Here is a 12,547-nt window from a genome sequence, read left to right as displayed (position 1 = left end):
CTATGTAAAGTAGTCGAAATTCCTTCAACAAACTAAAGAAAAATTACAAAAAAAAAAGCATGATTTACCTTTAAATGGCTTATACTGCTTCTCATCCGACATAACACTCCATTACAGTGTCTGAGTCTATGTGTTGTTAATATTCATGTTAGGAATGGGTCAGAATTTCCTCCACTCAAAGGCAGAAGAAAATAGGAAAAAAAAGTTGATTGGCTGATTGGTTGGTTTTCAATTAAAATAATAAATAAAATTTCAGACTCCAAATAAATCTTTAATTTCTACCAAAATATCAGATATTGTAATAACTTAATTCTCTCCTCAAGCCCTGATCCTTATCTAAGTCTCTTGAAATTAATTCAGGAATGCAAATGAAGCCTCTGTGATCTGACTTCAGGTTAATAGCAGTACTTCTTGGATCAGGCTTGTTTCTTAATCTGCAGTGTAGATTTTCATTGCATCATAACTTTTATTGTCTTGCTGTCAGAAACTATTGTCATCAGTAAAATGCTGTGAAACGCTGATTTAGATTGGCTACGATTCTTGAGGGGACGGAATAGCAGATTATGTGTGGAGTCGACAAAACTGTAAAAGCAAACTAACCATGATTTTGTGTTTCTGAGGGGCATTAGAAATCACTTTCTGTGTTAGAATCATGATAGTCAAATGAGAAAGTTCTTTGGTATATGCTTTTGTTACAACAAAAAACACATTTGGTCAGCATTTGTTAAGATTTAATGGAAATCTGTTTGCGCAGGGGTGCATATCAGCATGGTACAGATTTAGTCATTCGTCACGGTTAGAAAAAAAAAACAATCCTGTTTCTCAAACTATTTTTTTCATGCTGACAGACAATAGAACAGATAAAGCCTTGTGGAATATGGCAGGTGCAAAAATAGGACTAGTGGAAAAAAATAGAAAGGTATGAGATAAATAAAGAAAGGCCAAGGAAAAAAAGAAGATTCAAGACAAGAGGCGTAGACTGAATCAAAGGAATTTAAAGTCCTCTGTCATATTGCACAACAGTTAGAGCGACATTTTTGCAGACCTCTCTCAGGCTGTAAAATATCACCATGCTGTTTTGAAGGCTGAGCTTAACATGAGTTAGCATCTTGTTAAATCACACATGCAGCCATCTTTATGGGATTAACACCACGATGAACTGGTCTGGTCTCCCAGACCACACAACTGCACATAAAGCTCCAAAAGTGGACAAATGATGCAGACAGCATACAAGCATGTATTGGTGGTGCTGGGTTTTTCAGCTGGAGGGCCATAATACACCAACATACCTCCTGTACATTGGGAAAAAGCAGGGAAACGGCAGATAAATTGGAGGATAAACTGAGTGGCAAGAAGAAAAAAAGAGACATTAACACTTCTCCAGGCTCTGTCATGCACTAGAGGGACACAGCATCTCCTCTGAAATGACCTTTTATTGTTGGGGAAGGATACAAAAATGACAGGCCTCTGAGCCTGTATGCAGATGTATTAATACAGCAGCATCATCTTTCCTTCTGCTGAGTAATAGCATGGTTTTACACCTTACAATCAATCTGTATTCACTTTATCTGCTGTTTATTTCAAAAACATTTATTGTTTGTCAGGAAAAGCCCCAGATATTCCATAATTTATGATAAATAACATCCTGAAATGTCTGATTAAAATATGCAACACTTACAGAAGTAACAATGGAAAATAACTTCCTCCTATTAAAAAAAGAAAAAGAATAAAGAATACATAAAGAATAACACTGAATACACTTTCATCTAAATCAGAGCAAAGATAATAAAGGGAATAACATTTGGCACTGACTGTATATAGTGACATGTCAAAGTATTTGAGTATTTTCACATACTGACACTTTCCAATCAGTAATATAGGAGGCTTTGATGAGATTTTTTTTCAGACCAGTATAAAAAAATGCTGATGGAAACTAATCCTGGTGCTCTGTGAAGGCCGTAGAGGTTTGTTAAAAAACATTTAATAACACAGAGCACCATCAAAAAAACCAAGATACAGCAGACAGATCAGGGAAGAAGTTGTTAAAATGATCTAAATGGATAGAAATTATTTGTTGTTATTAAAGATGTTGTAATTTTCTCTTATCCTAAAGAATCTTTCAGTTCTAACATGTTTTTTGCTTTTAGATTGCAGTCAGTGGTCACAAAGTCGTTTGGCAGGTCCCTCGATTCACTTGTCCAACCCTCCATGCTATGATTTGTTGTTAAGAAATTCTTTCAAATCATGCCGACATTTCAGTTGTTGCTTGTCTTAAAGGTGCATAGTCATGTTATTTTTCATTGTTTTGAATTTTTGTTTTACATACAACTTTAGAAATAATACCACCTCTTGCTGGTGTATTATTTGCAATTTGGCAGTTGTTAAGTTTTGTTTTTTCCTTGGTAAATAAGACCTTTGTATACATTTACAATAACAACAGAGATACAATACTGCGCATGTCTGTAGGGATAAACAACAAATTACCCTACCGCAGCTAAGTCATTTGCATTTCCCAGTGAGGTGTGGAAATAATTAAGAAATGTCCAAGATTGCGATTGAAAAAATGCAACAAAATATTTCCTTGCAAGAGAGATAAGAGTCAAACACTACTGGGAATAGAGTCTGAATGCTGTCGTTCACTTAAACAGGAGCTAAAGCTGCAGAGAGTTCAGAAGTGGCTGCTAAGGTACTGGAATTGTGAGAAAAAGTCTGAGAACCTACAATATTATTATTATTCTTACCTTGATGCTGTGTCCCAGTTTGTGTTTGGTACGAAACCCTTTTATTTCCTTGAAATTCTGATAAGGGGCTCTGGTAGGGATGGACTACAACTTAGAGTTGCTGTAGATCTGTTTAGTTGATTAATGTCGGTTTACCTTGATGCATTGCGAAATATTCAGCTTCTTTTTAACAGTTGCAATCTGGCTTCCTGATAGTTCTGTACTGTGAGCAGATGGTACCACATGTCTGTTTATGCCTGTTCATCGCCCCCGCTGTTGGAATTCTATTTAGGCTCACAAATTACTATCAAGACACCAAGGTAATATGTTTATGACCTTATTTTATCATAAAATGGAAAATGAATTTTGGTGCTTCTCTGAATAGACATAGAAAAGTGACTTTGCACCTTTAAGGTTGATACATTATAGACTTAATCCTGGGTTCCCACCAGGACACACCTATTAGTGGTGGTTTTTACCAGTCTGGCCTTAATGGAAGCAAACAAGAAAGCCATAAAAATCCAAGTTGCCACAAACCAAAGTGTTATCAGTATCATGCTGTCGGGGTGTTTTTCTTTAAGGATCGGGGGACACGATCAAAGTGGATGGGGAGGTAGATGGACGTAAATAAAGGATGATCCTGGAGGAAAACCTGTTAGATGTTGCAAAAGCCTTGCAATCGCTCAAAATATGTCTAAATGTATTGTCATGGTTCTGCACTTTTTGGCTCTGTTTAGGTTTCCTTATATTTTTTGAGTTCTTATGTATTTCTCTCAGGTAGGGTGGAGGTTTTTGGAGGACCCAAATACAAAGACAGAAGCTGAAGTGGTATCGTGCAGTTTTGATAAATCAAAAAGTGGCGACTGAAGCAAAAATCCAAAAATAACAAATACAGAAAACAAAAATTTTGGAGACATGAGGGAAAAACACTAAAGAGGAGCCAGGAGACGACGAGGAACCACATTAAAGTGACTGAAAAGGAGGTGTATAAATGGAAGACTGAACAAAGACCAGGCTAATCAGCAGATTGGGAGCAGGTGTGGACAGAAGAACCTAGAAGGGAGCCAGGAAAAGGAGACTGACACAATAGGGCAACAGAGGGTAAACAAGAAATACATAGAGCTAAAAAAATATTACCAAAAACAACTAGAATTACACAAAAGGGAAATGAAACCAATCAAGGTATAACTGAAAGCTCAAAAATAAAACTTAAACATAACCAAAAAAGTGCAGAATCATGATATCTAGAGGCGCACCTCTGTTTAAAATGTTATTACAAATCTGTTCATAACTTTTCAAGTTATCCTGTACACAGACAGACTGGCAGACAAACACACAAACAAACCCTCCTAAAAACATCCTCCTTGGTGGAGGTAACTATGTATCATCCTTTCACTCAAAATTACCTGGTGCTTATCTATGAAAGAAAATCCTAAAAAAAATTCATAGACGTCATAGAAGTCTCTAAAGGCAGTATCACAGCTTGTAGGAAAAAGGTAAAGGGTTATAAATAAGTTCCACACATAGAAGGTTATCCAAATTCAGTCTAAGCAGCAGCTGCTCTTTAGTGTTTTTGTTCCGCATCAAGATGTGCTTCGGTTTAGTGCAGCTGTCTGCTCAGGTTGGACCCAGCTGACAGCATTATTGTGTCATCACTCACAAGTGGCAGATATCAGTGACGAAATCTTTCTGAAATAACTGAAACAGATTAGTCCAATTTTGGGGTCAACCTGTATCTAAAATCTAACTTCGGCATACCGTATGTCCCTCAGCTGCTGACACAATAGGATATTTTTCTACTTAATGTGGGGGTGTGTGCATCTGACTAACCCTTTGTTAGAAGGGTTTTTTGAATTTTTACGGAACCTTTGTTAGAAGGTTTTTATGGACAATTAGAGCCACTTTTACTAGATGTCACACGGAACCTTTGTTAGAAGGTTTTTATGGACAATTAGAGCCACTTTTACTAGATGTCACATTTCCGACTGCAGGGTTTTTTACTCCAGCAGGGAGAGAAAGCTCCAACACGAACTTCTGGATCTGATATAACTGTTAGCCGTTTGCCTTTTTTTTTTTTTGTTCAGTATGCTGAAAGGACTGAGTTGCTTTTGCTGTAGGGACGATTGTCAGTTGAAGGCATCTTAGTCCTGAAGCAAATTCTAACCAGGACCAGAGCTGAAAATATAAACACCATTCTTCTTGTTTTACTCTCTGACTAACACAGTTCTTACTAATTTTATATGTCAGAAATAAACATCTTTGTCAATTCCATGTAGATGACTAATTGTACTCACTGGACTAAAACGAGGTTATGTACATACAAATACACAATGGTCCAAATTGAATGTGATTAGAGACACATGGAAACCAGCGATGTTTAAGGTAATTATATGGTTTACAAATAGCTGGAACAAATGAATTAACTCCAAAAGACATAAATGGTAAGATAACTGAAAAAACACTTTGACGATGATTGGAATTTCACACGGGTAAACCATATGGGCTCTTTGAACACGGTTCTTTCCACCGTTGGTTAATTTGGACTTCAAACAACTATTGAATGATAAGACAACCCAGACTCCTGCAGACCATCTGTTCATCAACAGTCTATCTGCAGAGACTGAAAACATGCTGAAAATCAGAGTTTTAACTCAAAGTTGAAATCCCATTTGTTTAGAACTCCCTTTCACTGTTAAACTGTTAACTGAGGTATCATTACTTTAAGTTTGTGCTCCAACTGTTTATTTGCTTTACTACCTGCTTCTATCCTTATTTTACCTGTATTTTATTGTTTAATTCATATAAAGCACTTTTAATTGTCTTGGTACTGAATTGTGCTACATAAATAAACTTGCTTTGCCATCCCTTGTGTGGGGGAGGAAATTTTGTCTTTGCCTTTTTTGCCTTGCTCACTGATTTCCAGTGACCCCACTTGTGTCTCTTGATCAACCAGTATGTGTCTTAAGAATCGTTACAGAAATTAACCTAAAAAAATAAACAATTTTGTTAAAGTGCTTAAAGAATAAAAAGCTCGTACTTTAGTTGTTGATGCTGCTTGTAATATTCTTACATCTGTGGTTAACTGATTGTGTCGAAATGTTCAATCAATAGTTTGCGTCATGAATCTGTAAATAACAGAAAACAAATACTCTACTGTACATAACCATCAACTGTTTTCATGACTACCAAATTAAATTTAAAACATTACGCCTGTCATCTGTCTATCAGCTAATCTCAGATAACAGTTTAAGGAGTGAACCCCATCCACCCACCCCATAAGAATTTCAATTATTTCTCCTACAAGGTGTTTTCAGGCCAAAAGGTATGTCCAGCAAGTTCTGTGTTTGCCCTGGGGTATACTGGCATTCCAATGCACCAAGACAACCATACAAGGGGTTGGCACCATGGAGGTAACATTGATCAAATGCCAGAACAGCTTTATCTGGGTCATTTTCAGGCTGGAGAGCATTAGCTTTACTTTAAGCTCATACGACACAATGGAATTTCTCACTATTTCTACTCTTGTCTCAAACCAGCATACACTTGTAACAGACCACTGCAATACCTACATTACTGTAGGCTAGACCAAATTAATGTGTGCTCTTTTTATTCCTTCTTTGACATAAAATCTGTCTCAGAGCTCATTGACTTAACTGTTTCTTTCCAGCCAGCGGTACTTCACACACAGCTATGCAGAGAGAGGGCTGCTGCAGACGGGTTAAAATTAGGCCTGGCTGTGGTTAGACTTTGAGGTCCGCTAGTTGCAGTGGTCCTCTAAACATCTGAGCTTTTTTTTTTATTATGCATTAAATGAGTAAATGGGCAATATAGGGATGTTTAAAAGTATAATGTTCTTGCCTTAAATGATTTTAAAATGTATTTTTATAGAACAACGGTGTTCTGTGAGCGCTCCCCTGGAAGCTGCTGTCAATCTTGAGAACGAACTGACGAATCTTGAGTCTGCTCTGATGCATACTCGGTAAATAGGGAGGGGAGACACAACATCCAGGGACTTTGTCTGTTCTCTGTCTTCTTGTTCTTGTGAATTGGCGCAGCACTATGGTTGAAGCTGATGATGTTTTTCGAGTAGACGAGTACATGAGAACGCACAAGTACACATATTGAGAAACGGTCACAGACTCGAAGCAATCAGCTGATTTACCTTTTATCAATAACCTTGAATCTGTCGGCACAATTTGATTAAATTGCCTCTGTAAAATGACTAGAGATTGCATGACTTTCATTAAATTACCCATACCTCCTTACCTGTGGGTTTAAAAAACCCCACAAAAAACAAAACACCAAGTCCGTTTCCCAATATGCGTTCCTGTGCGTTCTCGTGTGCTCATGTACTCGTGATACATCATCAGCCTCAGCCCGAGCACTGTTCCAATTACCGAGAACGCAGGACTGAGAATGCACCAAATCCCCGGATGTTGTTCTCACCCCGCCCTCTTTATCAATGCATCAGAGCAGACTTGTCCATTCTTGAGATTGAAAGCTGTCCCAGCATGCACTGCGGCAGCAGCAGCTTTCAATGTAGTGTTCCATTGAAAATGAAAAGTTCTCTTTTCTGATGTTGTTGTTCAATAAAAGTACGTTTTAAGGTCATTTGAGGCGAGAATATTATACTTTAAAGCGTCACTATTTGGTCCATTTACAGATTTAACGCGTAATTTAAAAAAAGATTTCCGAAGTTGAGAGGACAGCGACAACCAGCGGAGCTCCAAAGCTAACGAGACTATTAATAACAGGAGGTGAAATGCAGCTCTAGATGAGCTGAGCGTGTGGTGATGTCAGGGCTACGCTTTTGTTCCAATTGACCCATATCTATGCTGCGTGTTCGCGTTCTCACCAAGTCCAGACTTTGCAGTGTTCTTGTCAAGAGAACTTGACGGGAACGTGAGTCCGTACTCGCGTTCTCTTGAATTGAGAAACGGCCCAAGTCTTAATACAATACAGAGACCTTCGAAAGAACAATAAGATAATTAATTTTCTTATTAATCTCTTCTCAAAACTAGGACTCACAGTACTGTCTGATATATTGTTTAAAAGTGAGCTTTATAAGTCAATATCACTTGGTTTAATGTAAGAAATGTGGCTAATTATCTGTTTTTCTAAGCTAGCTCTTTAGAATCTTCATGCTAGCTAACCAGCTGCTAGCTCGTGAACAAAATGGAAGTTGTTCCTTCCAGGTTCAGCAAGACAGCAGATGATCACATTTACTTAAATTTTTTTTACAGCTTGATGTTTATCGTGTGGGCTGTTACGGTTGTAAGCTTTCACACAATGTTCTATCCAGAGGTGATTCACACTCGAGGCAGGACTGATGCTTTTAAGTCTGTGTTAAATCGCATTCATGCATGTTCCTAAATATGGGGTGAATGAGGGGGAGTAAAAAGTGCTTAGTGCTGAAATTCTGTTCAGCCACTTAATATAACTGTTATTGAAACCCTGCATTATAACGAGAGTGTCACTATTAAAACAGTTCTCACTGAAATAAGGAGTTTTTGAGTGTATGGTATGCAATATTGGGGCATTAATTTCATACTGTACACTACAGAAATCCTTACAGGATATTGTGGAGGATAGATTTGGGCTTTCCCTGTCTATCCACATATCTCACTGTGCTCACATAAATTAGGCCACCTGCCAACTCTCTTTCCAGCCTGCGCTATCACCCTTGCCTTTGGCACCACATTTTCTGATACAGACCATAGTACACCCCCTCACTTGCTAATATGTCTGAAGGTTGTAGCTATATCTACGCAGATATATGAGACTTTAGTAAATACATGCATTTCATACAATGGGTTTTGTCAAAGAAGCCAATGCAAGTGTGGAAAAACAAAATCAACATATCATGACCTAGACTGCAATGTTAGAAGAACAAATTTTGTAATATTTTAAAAGAAAACGAACAAATAATCAGAAGAATGTAAAAGCAGAAACAAAAAATGACAGAGAGGCAAAAATGTTCACATCCTCTTATACATAGGAATGCAAAATGCACAGATACTGTGAGTTCAAGTGCCTGTGACTAACCTCGAGTAAAGTTCAGCTGGTCAAGTAGGGGGTTTTCAGACATTTATCATTGTAGCATCTTAAAACAAAAGCTGGTCCATAAAAAGCTTCAATATGTTCTGTTAAATGTTGTCTATGTCAGAGAACTGGCAAAATTATGAAGGCATAGTAACATTACCAATAACTAAAAAAAACTGATTAAAAGGCTTGGGCTGAACTGCACAATTGCATTGTTTCTTTAGTTTAGTATGAATCATGCAATTTGCATCTGGGCGGGAGAACGAAAAGAACATGAAATATACTCTGAGCAAGTAATAACACAGGTAAAATAATTAGATTTAAATGCTGGACAGACTGTAAAAGAATTCCCCTTTTTTTTCCCTTACCACATGTGGTGAAAAACAAAAAACAAGAGGACACAAGCCTGGTGCAAAAAGTAGGTATGCACTATATAGGGTACATGAGGCACCACACTACAGGGTGCACCAAATCTGCAGTCTGACAATCATTTCTAGTCAGCCATTATAGCATGTAACAGTTGTGTTTTGCATGTTTTATGATCAATAACAGAGGAGCTTCCCTGAATATGCAACTTAGTAGTGAAATGAACATTACAATTTATAAAGTGATCAACATGTAAACAGTGCTGGAGAAAACAAAAACCAGTTTAAAGACATGGTGCAAAAGGCATTAAAGGGGTCATAGAATGATTATATAGGGTATTTGGTGCTGGTCCTTAAGGTCTCTGAATTGGGTGTGTAACATTGGTTGGGCTAAAATGGCATATTTGCTGCTCTATGAGCCCTAATGCAAGCCTGGTTATAAGCCCTTTTATGGTATACTCATGAATATTTAGATGAGCTGTGCGCTGATTGGTTGGTTTACAACGAGCAAAGCTGCAGATCAAAGTCTCATCATAGCAACAAGAACTCGCTCACTGAAACATTAAATTGTTGATATGGTAGGGTGACCAGACGTTCTCTTATTTCCGGACATGTCCTACTTTTCATACCTAAAAAAATGTCCGGGGGGAATTTCAAAATCTTCCGGGATTTTGTGCAGCACATAGTCGAAACACACCGAGCATTCGAACCGATGGCTGTTTCGGGATCTGGCTCTGCCCCCACTGGTTCCCTGTTTCTAGAAAATGTTCAGGCTTCCGTGAGAAAGCTAAAGATGAAAAGGAACCAGAATTCAACCTTTAGAAATTAAATAACAGTTGCACAATATATCCGGTCAAATCTGGTCTGCTATGCTCTATTGCCATTGCAAATACTAAGTGCTAAGAGGCTATATTTGGTTGGATGCTATAATCCAGGCTGAATACATTTGTGCATTGAATATTCATAATTGGCTAAGTGAATCTAAGTCCTGATTGACATGCACAGCTGAGAGTCAATCCAGTACTAAAGCTCACAGGATTGGGGAAGATGTTGTATAATTGTTAGGAAAGAAAGAGGAAATGTGTCAGAATCAATGTCTTCAATGTGTTATTATATCACTCTTATTGATTTACCTTATATTGTGCAACCCTAACTTATGGCAATTTTTTAAAGATGATTGTGCAAATATTGTCAAATCAAAATGTGTCATGCTGAAATGAACTATTATGATACCTTCCTGCAAAAGGATGTTTGTTTTGTTTTTTTTTCTGCAGCTGTAGAGAATGTAGCTCACATTAACAGCAGCAAAGGTTATTTTATGTTTTTTCAACACAAAATCCTAGCATTTTAACAGGGGTGTGTAAGATTTTAATATCAAATGTAGTTGGTAGTTAAGCTAAGACATGGATGTTTTATTTATTCATTTTTTATTTTTAATAAAGAAGCCAAAGTGCCTGAAGCATTAAGAGCAATCAAGTCAGGGACTGCATTTTTCACAAGTAACTCCAATCATCAGTCATCTTGGCAACATACAAATCTTGGTTTGACATTTTGACATGCTGTTACGTATGCCATGGTATTATGCCTAAAGTGGTGCATGCTTAGTTATACAAACTACGGTGAGTCAGGATCACCCCTTTATATAAGAAGGAAGAACAAACAAAGAGAAAAACTGATTTTCAGACCGATACAGGCTGTTTTTGGAATAAAATATAAAATAGTTATAACTTCCTTTTATTTCTGAAAGCAGCTTTCTTTTTTAACAGCGCTGCTTTAGCTCTCAATAGTATGTGCCTCTGGAATTCCACTCTCTTTTTAAGCCAGCAAACAGCTTCTGAATCATCCATCAATAGTGCCCACATTCATTTGATAACTCCTCGTTTGGCTATAGTTTAAAAGAACAATGTGTGTTTATGTCTAAGAACTCCACAGAGGAGGATGACATTTTCACAATCAATAGACGGTGAAATGGCAACTGGCCAAGATGTCCCAATGTGATCACCCAGGAAATTCCGGACCTACTCAGTGAGCCCTTCCCGATGGGGCAGCTTGGAAAGCCTCCAAAGTACTGGACCCAGAATACATTTGGATCAGATTTTCGAACCACCTCAACTGACTCCTTCTCATACACCGGTGTGAGCTGGACCATTAATAGAAGATAAATAGGAGACAAAGTCTTTCTAACTTAACTCTTTCTTTATTACAAAAGGGGCCTTGTCTCCGAGTGTTTCTTAACCTTCAACTCTGTCCAATCAATAGTTCTTCTACCATTATTCATGAACAAGACACAAGGATCTTTGAACTCCATTGCTCTATATGATTTAGAGATTGACTGCTTAGTTATTGTTAGTAACCACAGCCTTAATCTTAAACCATCCGTGTAGACACCCCAACCACTGTCTGAAAGATGACCAACAGAACCTGTAAGTAAAAATGTGGGTTTTTGGGGGGCATATCTTGAATTTGGTTTCTTGGGCCCTTGACCAAAATCCTTTGTTAAGGGAAAGGCTGGTTAAAGAACACATCATCTCCAGTGCAATACTATAATATAATACCAGAGAAACTTGTTCCATGTTGGACGGCTATTGTTGGGGTACTGCTATGATTTCCTTTGTAAATAATCATAAAAGGGGCTAAAACAAAAAGGATTTCTACAGTCTAAAACAACACAAAAACATATATATTACAATCTAACAATAAAAAGAAAAAATAAACAAATTGCAAACATACCACAGACGTTTTACTTAATCCTATGGAATCATATTTTACCTGGCATTATTTTCTTATCCAACAGTTAATCCGAAACACCTTCATCCATTCTGAGTCCATGTATCACACAGGAAGATCTTTGGAGGCGCAATGCATTCAAACAACATTTCTTATGTTGACATGATTATTGGTTAGTCTCTATAAATTATCCGTAGGTGTGTGCAGGTGTATGTATTCATGGCTGGATGGATGGACAGACGGAAAGGTGAATAGTTTTAAAGCTACATAGTTATATTATTTATCATATGTAAGACTTATTTGCCAGTATATAACCCCAGACCCTCTGGTGTCCCTCCCCCAAATTGTATTTAACCGCAGACAGTCCCACAGATAGCATCGCAGGGAGGAGAGAAAGGAGGTGGTGGCTGATTGGTCAAATCTACATCGGCTCTACACTATGCGTATTTCCTGTTTGGTACATTACCAGCGTGTTTTGTTTGTATGACCACCATTGAGGGAACAGCTAGAAGAGCGAGGTGCGCAAGAATGCTGGGACCCTTTTCCCACCTGATCCCCGCTCTTTTTCGCCCTCATGTCCCTCCATTGTCGCACAAACTTGCCCCTTGCGTTTTGCCACTTCCTCCTCCCTAGGCTGAATCTGGACCCACAGCTAGTTTGTGATTGCCCTTCTTGTGTTGGGGCGTGGAATAA

General features: G+C 37.9%; 1 long non-coding RNA gene across 1 annotated transcript; it reads right to left on the bottom strand.

Moving 5' to 3' along the window:
- Nucleotides 1-714: 714 nt before the first annotated feature.
- LOC119772330 lies at nt 715-5,350 on the bottom strand. The gene is made up of 2 exons (XR_005279246.1): nt 4,646-5,350; nt 715-4,551 (listed from the first exon to the last, which is right to left on the bottom strand). It is a non-coding gene; the product is annotated as an uncharacterized LOC119772330 (long non-coding RNA).
- Nucleotides 5,351-12,547: the final 7,197 nt, after the last annotated feature.

Source organism: Cyprinodon tularosa, unplaced genomic scaffold (assembly GCF_016077235.1).
Source record: "Cyprinodon tularosa strain WSP-4 unplaced genomic scaffold, ASM1607723v1 ctg709, whole genome shotgun sequence".
Lineage (NCBI taxonomy): Eukaryota > Metazoa > Chordata > Actinopteri > Cyprinodontiformes > Cyprinodontidae > Cyprinodon > Cyprinodon tularosa.
This window is presented reverse-complemented; position numbering and strand designations above follow the sequence as displayed.